Source organism: Rhinopithecus bieti, unplaced genomic scaffold, assembly GCF_001698545.2.
Source record: "Rhinopithecus bieti isolate Rb0 unplaced genomic scaffold, ASM169854v2 scaffold_66918, whole genome shotgun sequence".
Classification (NCBI taxonomy): Eukaryota; Metazoa; Chordata; class Mammalia; order Primates; family Cercopithecidae; genus Rhinopithecus; species Rhinopithecus bieti.
Genome location: NW_016825404.1, coordinates 66092 through 73425, shown reverse-complemented (window position 1 = coordinate 73425; position 7334 = coordinate 66092).

Here is a 7334-nt window from a genome sequence, read left to right as displayed (position 1 = left end):
CCCAGAACGTAAAGTATAATAATTTTAAAAAGTTGAAAAAAAAGAACTAACAATGAGACTTACAAGAATGGAGTGATAATTTCTTAGGTCAAGAGAAAAAAAATCAGAAATTAGGTAGAGTTGAAAACACAATGTGAAGGATATTTTTGGTGAAGCATTTGATAAACACATTTTAACAGCTTAAACTGAGAACTCAAAATTGGTACCTGATTGACTGAAAGTCCCAAACTATGTTTTAATGTATTATAAATACTAGATTATACATGCATAGACAGCAGACCCTTATCTAGCTTGGAGTTACATTACTTTTACTGTTTAAGCCATAATGATTGGCCTTTAACACTTGCCCAGACTATTTAAATCTGACATCTCCTTTCTAGGATTTCTCTCAAGTATTCCTGGGAATCCTTAGAGAATGCTACCACATCCCTCTAACCCATCCTGGTGACCACTCTGCCCTACAGAACTCTCCAAGTCACCTTTGGCCATTTCTAAGTGAAAACTGATACTGTTCACAACACACTGTTTTGTTCCTAGTATAGACATACCCTTTCTCTTAAACTTTCCAAATCTCAGCAAAGTAAGGGACAATGATGCTTTACTGTTTGGGAGATAAACTCTGGTACCTCAGTAATTTACCATGGACATTAGAATACAGTGTCAGGGTTGTAGCCTAGCTCTATGCAGATTCCTGTGTGTCTAGGCACCAGTACACTACTCCAGCCAAGGAGAAATTTCCATGTTCCTTCACTTCAAGACCCCTATTCTTTGGTCCTATATTTCAGAAATGCCCCAAGGACCAGGCCCATCAATTCTTGCCCCACCTAGACTGATATTGAAAATAGGTACCTGTTCTTTTAGCAGAAGAAGCCAGGCATGGATTGACAGTCAAGTGTTAGATAATGCAATCATAGTGGGTGAAAATGTCCTTCCCAAGTTTTTGGATAATTCAATCTTAACATGGAGGCCACTGACATTCTGTTTGTGTCCATATTTTGGGAAAACTGTTCTCTAACTCTGCAAGTCTATAGTCTGCCTAAAAATGCAGCCATTTATATTACTACATTCAAATTTGTGGAGACTTCACAATTTTCTCCAGGAACAATGATACGTACTTTTATGTAATTAAAAGTTCCATCCTGGTGAATTTCCCAAAACAAAGGGAATTTGTTCTAAAACTTAATTGATATTTCCAACTCTGGGAACTGAAACATTCAGCAACCACAAATGGTAGTTCCTTTTCTAAAAATAATTTTAAAAAGTAATTCTTAAATTCTTCCCAAAAAACCCACATGAAGTTATAGTTAATATTCACAATGAATTTAGGTTAATATGGAGAAACATAGAACAGAGATGAGATATTCACATGCATTTATTTTAAAAGATATAACTCAAAGAAATATATTGTCATTTCCAAGTGTGTATCTTTTTTTTTCTGGAGAAAAGTTCTAGTGTAGGCCCTCTTTCTATTTTCATAACAGCATTGACACACATTTCTTCAAACAGAATTATATTCTAATTCAAATAATTTATGAAAATATACATCTTAAACTACAGAAGTGATTGCAGCAATTAGCTAGAAATGAAATATATGAAAAATTAAGAGTGATTTTATAACATTTTAAGCATGAAGGTTACTTACACAAATAGTACCTATTTCTTATTTTCAAAAATTGTGAGATATGGGAAGGTATACATAAGAAAAATGCTTACCAATAATCCTACCATCCAAAGTAATCAGTTGTTATTTTGCTATCTTTCCTTGGTGTATTTTTCTAATAATTAAAAAGTAGTTGTGATTATATGCTATACTAATTTTCCCATGTATTTGAAATAAAATTATTTTCCTATATCATTAAAATGATTTACAAATATCATTTTGATGAAAATAATAATATTATTATCGACCTTGGCTTTTGATGATCTTTTAATTCCTGAGATTAGTTATAAGGCATGCTTGTACAGGTCATTGTAGAACAAATAGTTTTGTCAGAATTGAAGTTCTGTTGCATTCCAGTTTAACTTATACCATTATGAGAAGACTAGACTTTTCAGAAGCTGGTTAAAAGCAAAACACATGGTTTGCCTCCAAACTGAGGTGGAACCCTTGGTTCAAGCCTTTTATAGGCCAGTGAATATTCTCATTAGTTCTAGAAGAGCCTCTAATGATGGGAGAGCTAAGTGAGTCAATCATAACTACATTGGATTGTGCTATCTAGTTCCCCTAATGGATGTACACCAAAAGCCTTCTTTGATCTCCTTTTATGTACCAGACTTATTTCTAGATGTTGTACAGTAGTAAACAATTAGAGCAGACCCTGCCCTTGTGGCACTGCATGGGTGAAAGGTATGCTCCCTGTCCTCACTCATCGTAAGAGTCATGGTCAACACTCCTATAACAAAAGACAGGTTAATAAGAAAAAAGCATAGCAAATTTATTTAATCTAAATTTTACGTGATACAGGAGCCTCAGAAATGAAGACCTAAAGGCCCAGGGAAAACTGTTGTAGGTTCGATGAAGAATGGAGAGCCATGTAGGAGTGTAATTGGATAAAGGATATGATCTAATGATTATGGACTGGTGGGAGAAACATAGCAAGGCCTTTCTGCACAGATTCTCCTTGGCCTGTCTGTGTAGCATTCCTTCCTCTGAGGTATGGACAACACCCCACTGGAATGAAGATCTTGAAGGGAAAAGGGAGAGGGGAAAGACCTTTATAGACTTTATGGCTTGCTTTGAGGGAGAGAGGTTCTAGTTTCTATGACTCAAGTCATAGTCAAGTCTATTATTGACTTTGAAAGAGGAATTTTGGCTTCTATGGCCTGTTTCTGGGGAGAACAAGGGGAAAGAGACAGGAGGGCAGGAGAAGATCATAGAAAATTTTCTTCCAAGGCCTTTCAATCTCCTTTCGTTCAAAATACTCAGCACGCCAATGTGCCATACTTTGGGATATCATGTTCTGAGCCCTGAGAGCACTAGCAAGCTGGCTGGAGCTTGTTAAGTAAAATTTATTTGAAAGTTTCTGTGCAGCATTAAATCATTGGAGTAAGTCTTCTTAATCATTGAGCATGTAAGATGGTGGTACAGATAAGAAAGCAGTATTATAATTCTTCAAAATAAAACAAATGAAGAAATGTCTATTTGATTATCTGGCATATTTCATTTCTCGAACCTTGCAAAATAAAATATGCCCTTCATAGCTAGTCTAGGGGAAGAAAAAAACATGCAGTTATCCTACTTAAGAGCAGATCATGAGTCTCAGGAGTGAATAAGTAATGTGTCAAAAGTATACTGCACAAAATGTATCCTTCATAGAGCTTATAATCAGAAGATTGTGTACTAGGCAATGAATTTTATATGCAAAATAATCAAATAGATGGAGTTCTTATAGCAAAAAAAATCTATTTTATACTTTTTAACTTTTATTTTAGGTTCAGGGGTACTTGTGCAGGTTTTTTATATAGGTAAACTCATGTCATGGGGGTTTGTTGTACAGATTATTCCTCACCCCAGGTACTAAGCATATTACCAATAGTTATTTTTTCAGCTCCTCTTCCTCCTCCCACTCTCCACCCTCAAGTAGGCCCCAGTGTCCATTGTCCCTTCTTTGTGTCCATGTGTTCTCATCAGTCAGCTTTCACTTATAAGTGAGAACAGGTGATATTTGATTTTCTGTTCCTGCATTAGTTTGCTAAGGATGATGGCCTCCAGCTCCATCCACATTCCTGCAAAGTACATGATCTCATTCTTTTTATGGCTGCATAGTATTCCGTGGTGTATATGTACCACCTTCTCTTTATCCAGTCTACCGTTTATGAGCATTTAGGTTGATTCCATGGTTTTGCTATTGTGAGTAGTGCAGCAATAAACATAGAAGTGTAAATGTTTTTTTGGCAGAATGACTTCTATTCCTTTGGGTGTATACCCAGTAATGGGATTGCTGAGTTGAATGTTAGTTCTGTTTTTAGCTCTTTGAGAAATCACCCACAGCTTTCCATAAGGTTTGAACTAATTTACTCTCCCACCAACAGTGTATAAGTGTTCCATTTGCTCTGCAACCTCACCCACATCTGTTATTTTTTGACTTTTTAGTAATAATCATTCTGACTGGTAGGAGATGGTATCTCATTGTGGTTTTGATTTGCATTTCTCTAATGATCAGTGATGATGAGATTTTTTTATGTGCTTGTTGGCAACATGTATGTCTTCTTTTGAAAATTGTTCATGTCCTTTACTCACTTTTTAATGGAGTTGTTTGTTTTTTTCTTGTAAATTTAAGTTCCTTAAAGATGTTGGCTATTAGACCTTTGTTAGATGCATAGTTTGCAAATATTTTCTCCCATTCTGTAGTTTGTCTGTTTACTTTGTTGATAGTTTCTTCTTGTTTTTACTTTTACATGAATGTTTATAGCAACAATATTCACAAAAGCCAAAACATTAAAACAACCTAAATATTCATCAACTGATGAATAGAAAACCAAAATGTGGCACAGCCATACAAAGGAATATTATTCAGCCATAAAAAGAAATGAAGTACTGTCACATGCTGCGATTTGGATGAACTTTGAAAACATTATGTTAAAGAAGCTATACACGAAAGGTCACATATATAATTGCATTTACATGAAATACCCAGAATACATAAATCCTTAAAGACAGAAAGCAGATTAGTGGTTTATTAATATACATTATTATTAACTAAAGTCCATACTTATTTAGGTTTCCTTGGTTGTTACCTAATACTCTTTTTAAGATACCACATTAAATTTACTCACCATTTCCCTTACTGTTGATACTTTATTTTGCTGTGCATAAGCTCTTAAGTTTAATTGGATTCCATTTGTCAATTTTTGCTTTTGTTACAATTGCTTTTGGAGTCTTCATCATAAAATCTTTGCCAGGTTCCTGTTTCCCAAATGATATTGCCTAGGTTGTCTTCCAGGGTTCTTATAGTTTTGGGTTTTACATTTCTCTTTAATCCATCTTGAGTTGATTTTTGTACATGGTGTAAGGAAGGGGTCCAGTTTTAACCTTCTGCATATGGCCGACTAGTTATCCCAGTGCCATTTATTAAATTGCTTGTTTTTGTCAAAAGAAAGCTATCTGTTTTAGAATAAACAATTCCCCCTTCATAAGGAAGTATTCTAGGTGGATAGATGAATGTTATGGAAGCACAAAATAGCTACACATTTGTTATTCGAATCTGAAGAACATGAAAGTCACCTCAGGTAACTTACTATTGAATAGCAATAAGGCCAATGTCTTTAAAAAAGAAGTGTAACAGAGAAAGGGAAACAAATAGGAAGAAGCCAAATATAAAGTTCTAGATGTATATTTATTTATTTATTTATTTATTTATTTTTTTGAGGCGGAGTCTCGCTCTGTCGCCCGGACTGGAGTGCAGTGCCCGGATCTCAGCTCACTGCAAGCTCCGCCTCCCGGGTTCACGCCATTCTCCTGCCTCAGCCTCCCCAGTAGCTGGGACTACAGGCGCCCGCCACCTCGCCCGGCTAGTTTTTTGTATTTTAGTAGAGACGGGGTTTCACTGTGTTAGCCAGGATGGTCTCGATCTCCTGACCTCGTGATCCGCCCGTCTCGGCCTCCCAAAGTGCTGGGATTACAGGCTTGAGCCACCGCGCCCGGCCCTAGATGTACATTTATATATCTAGCACCTGCTACCAAGAAATTTTGAAGATCTCATTCCACGCATACTATACTAAAAGCAACCATTTTATCACATGTGCATTTAAATTGTTGGTGCATTAGATAATACTCTTTTATTCTACTTGTTTTCTACACTCTAAGATTCTTGAGAGTGTAAGGTGTCACTAATTATCGTGTATATGGTGTATGAATATGAAACTCTGTTAGCACACAGACAAGGGCAAATTTGTTTTATGCCATTATTTGTACTGCAGCAGAGAAAAATTAACTTATCACTACAATGTGAGGATTTAACATTTTTCATTACACTCATCACTCTGTTATAGATATGTGTGTGTGTGTGTGTGTGTGTGTGTGTGTGTGTGTGTGTGTGTGTAACCATTAAATCTTTCCTAAAGTGGCCACAAGTATCTTTTTCAGTAGATGTTGTCATTTGATGTCTTTGCTTGATGCCTGCATTAAAATAAAATGAATTGTGACAAAAGATTAATAACTAACATCACATTAAACTGGCTCTCTTAAATTGAGTATGCAAAAGTGTTAATTGCCCATTTATAAGCATTGCAGAACTGAACTCAAATGTGTGTGACTGCAGAGGTAGTCATATATGTTGCTAGTTTATTTTTATGATTAGATTTTGAAGGAAAATGGTCCAGAAATTGTACAACACAATACATGAGCAAAATAGTAGTTGATAATTAAAACAGAGAGTTTAGGTTTTGAACATGTTATTCCTGACAACATGTTAAAGTAAAAGGATGCCTTTCATACCAGAAAACAGTTGTTGACTGGGTGTTGCCAATGAATCATTGAAAAAATGCTGGACTTAAGGAGCCAAAAACAGTGCAAGCTTTCTCATTTTGTGCTTTCTAGTATTGAATAAGGTTAGTTACTGAATTTCCTAATTACAAAATGCTCATTCTTTTCAATCTTGCTTACAGAAATGAAAGATTACTGAACTAATAAATTACACATTGCTCTAGAAACATATAAACTTAAAAACAGAAATCTGTATTCGATTCTGTTTTTAATGGTGAGGAGTTAAGCTAAAAGTTTTAGCCTTGGAATACCAGACAAAAATATCATGAGAGCTTGCCATAGGGAAGCACTAACTGAAAGTCATGTGTATGGATTCAGCGAAGAAAATCCCCACAGAAATGAGAAAATGTCGAGAATTTCACAGAGGAGGTAAAAGGTTTTCATTTCTATTATGCTTCCCTGTAGTTAGGGTTAACGTTGAACAGGACGGATTTTTTTTTTTTTTTTTATACTTTAAGTTCTAGGGTACATGTGCATAACGTGCAGGTTTGTTACATATGTATACTGGTGCCATGTTGGTGTGCTGCACCCATCAACTCGTCACCACTCATCAGTTAGTCATTTATATCAGGTATAACTCCCAATGCAATCCCTCTCCCCTCCCTCCTCCCCATGATAGGCCCCGGTGTGTGATGTTCCCCTTCCCGAGTCCAAGTGATCTCATTGTTCAGTTCCCACCTATGAGTGAGAACATGTGGTGTTTGGTTTTCTGTTCTTGTGATAGTTTGCTAAGAATGATGGTTTCCAGCTGCATCCATGCCCCTACAAAGGATGCAAACTCATCCTTTTTTATGGCTGCATAGTATTCCATGGTGTATATGTGCCACATTTTCTTAATCCAGTCTGTCAC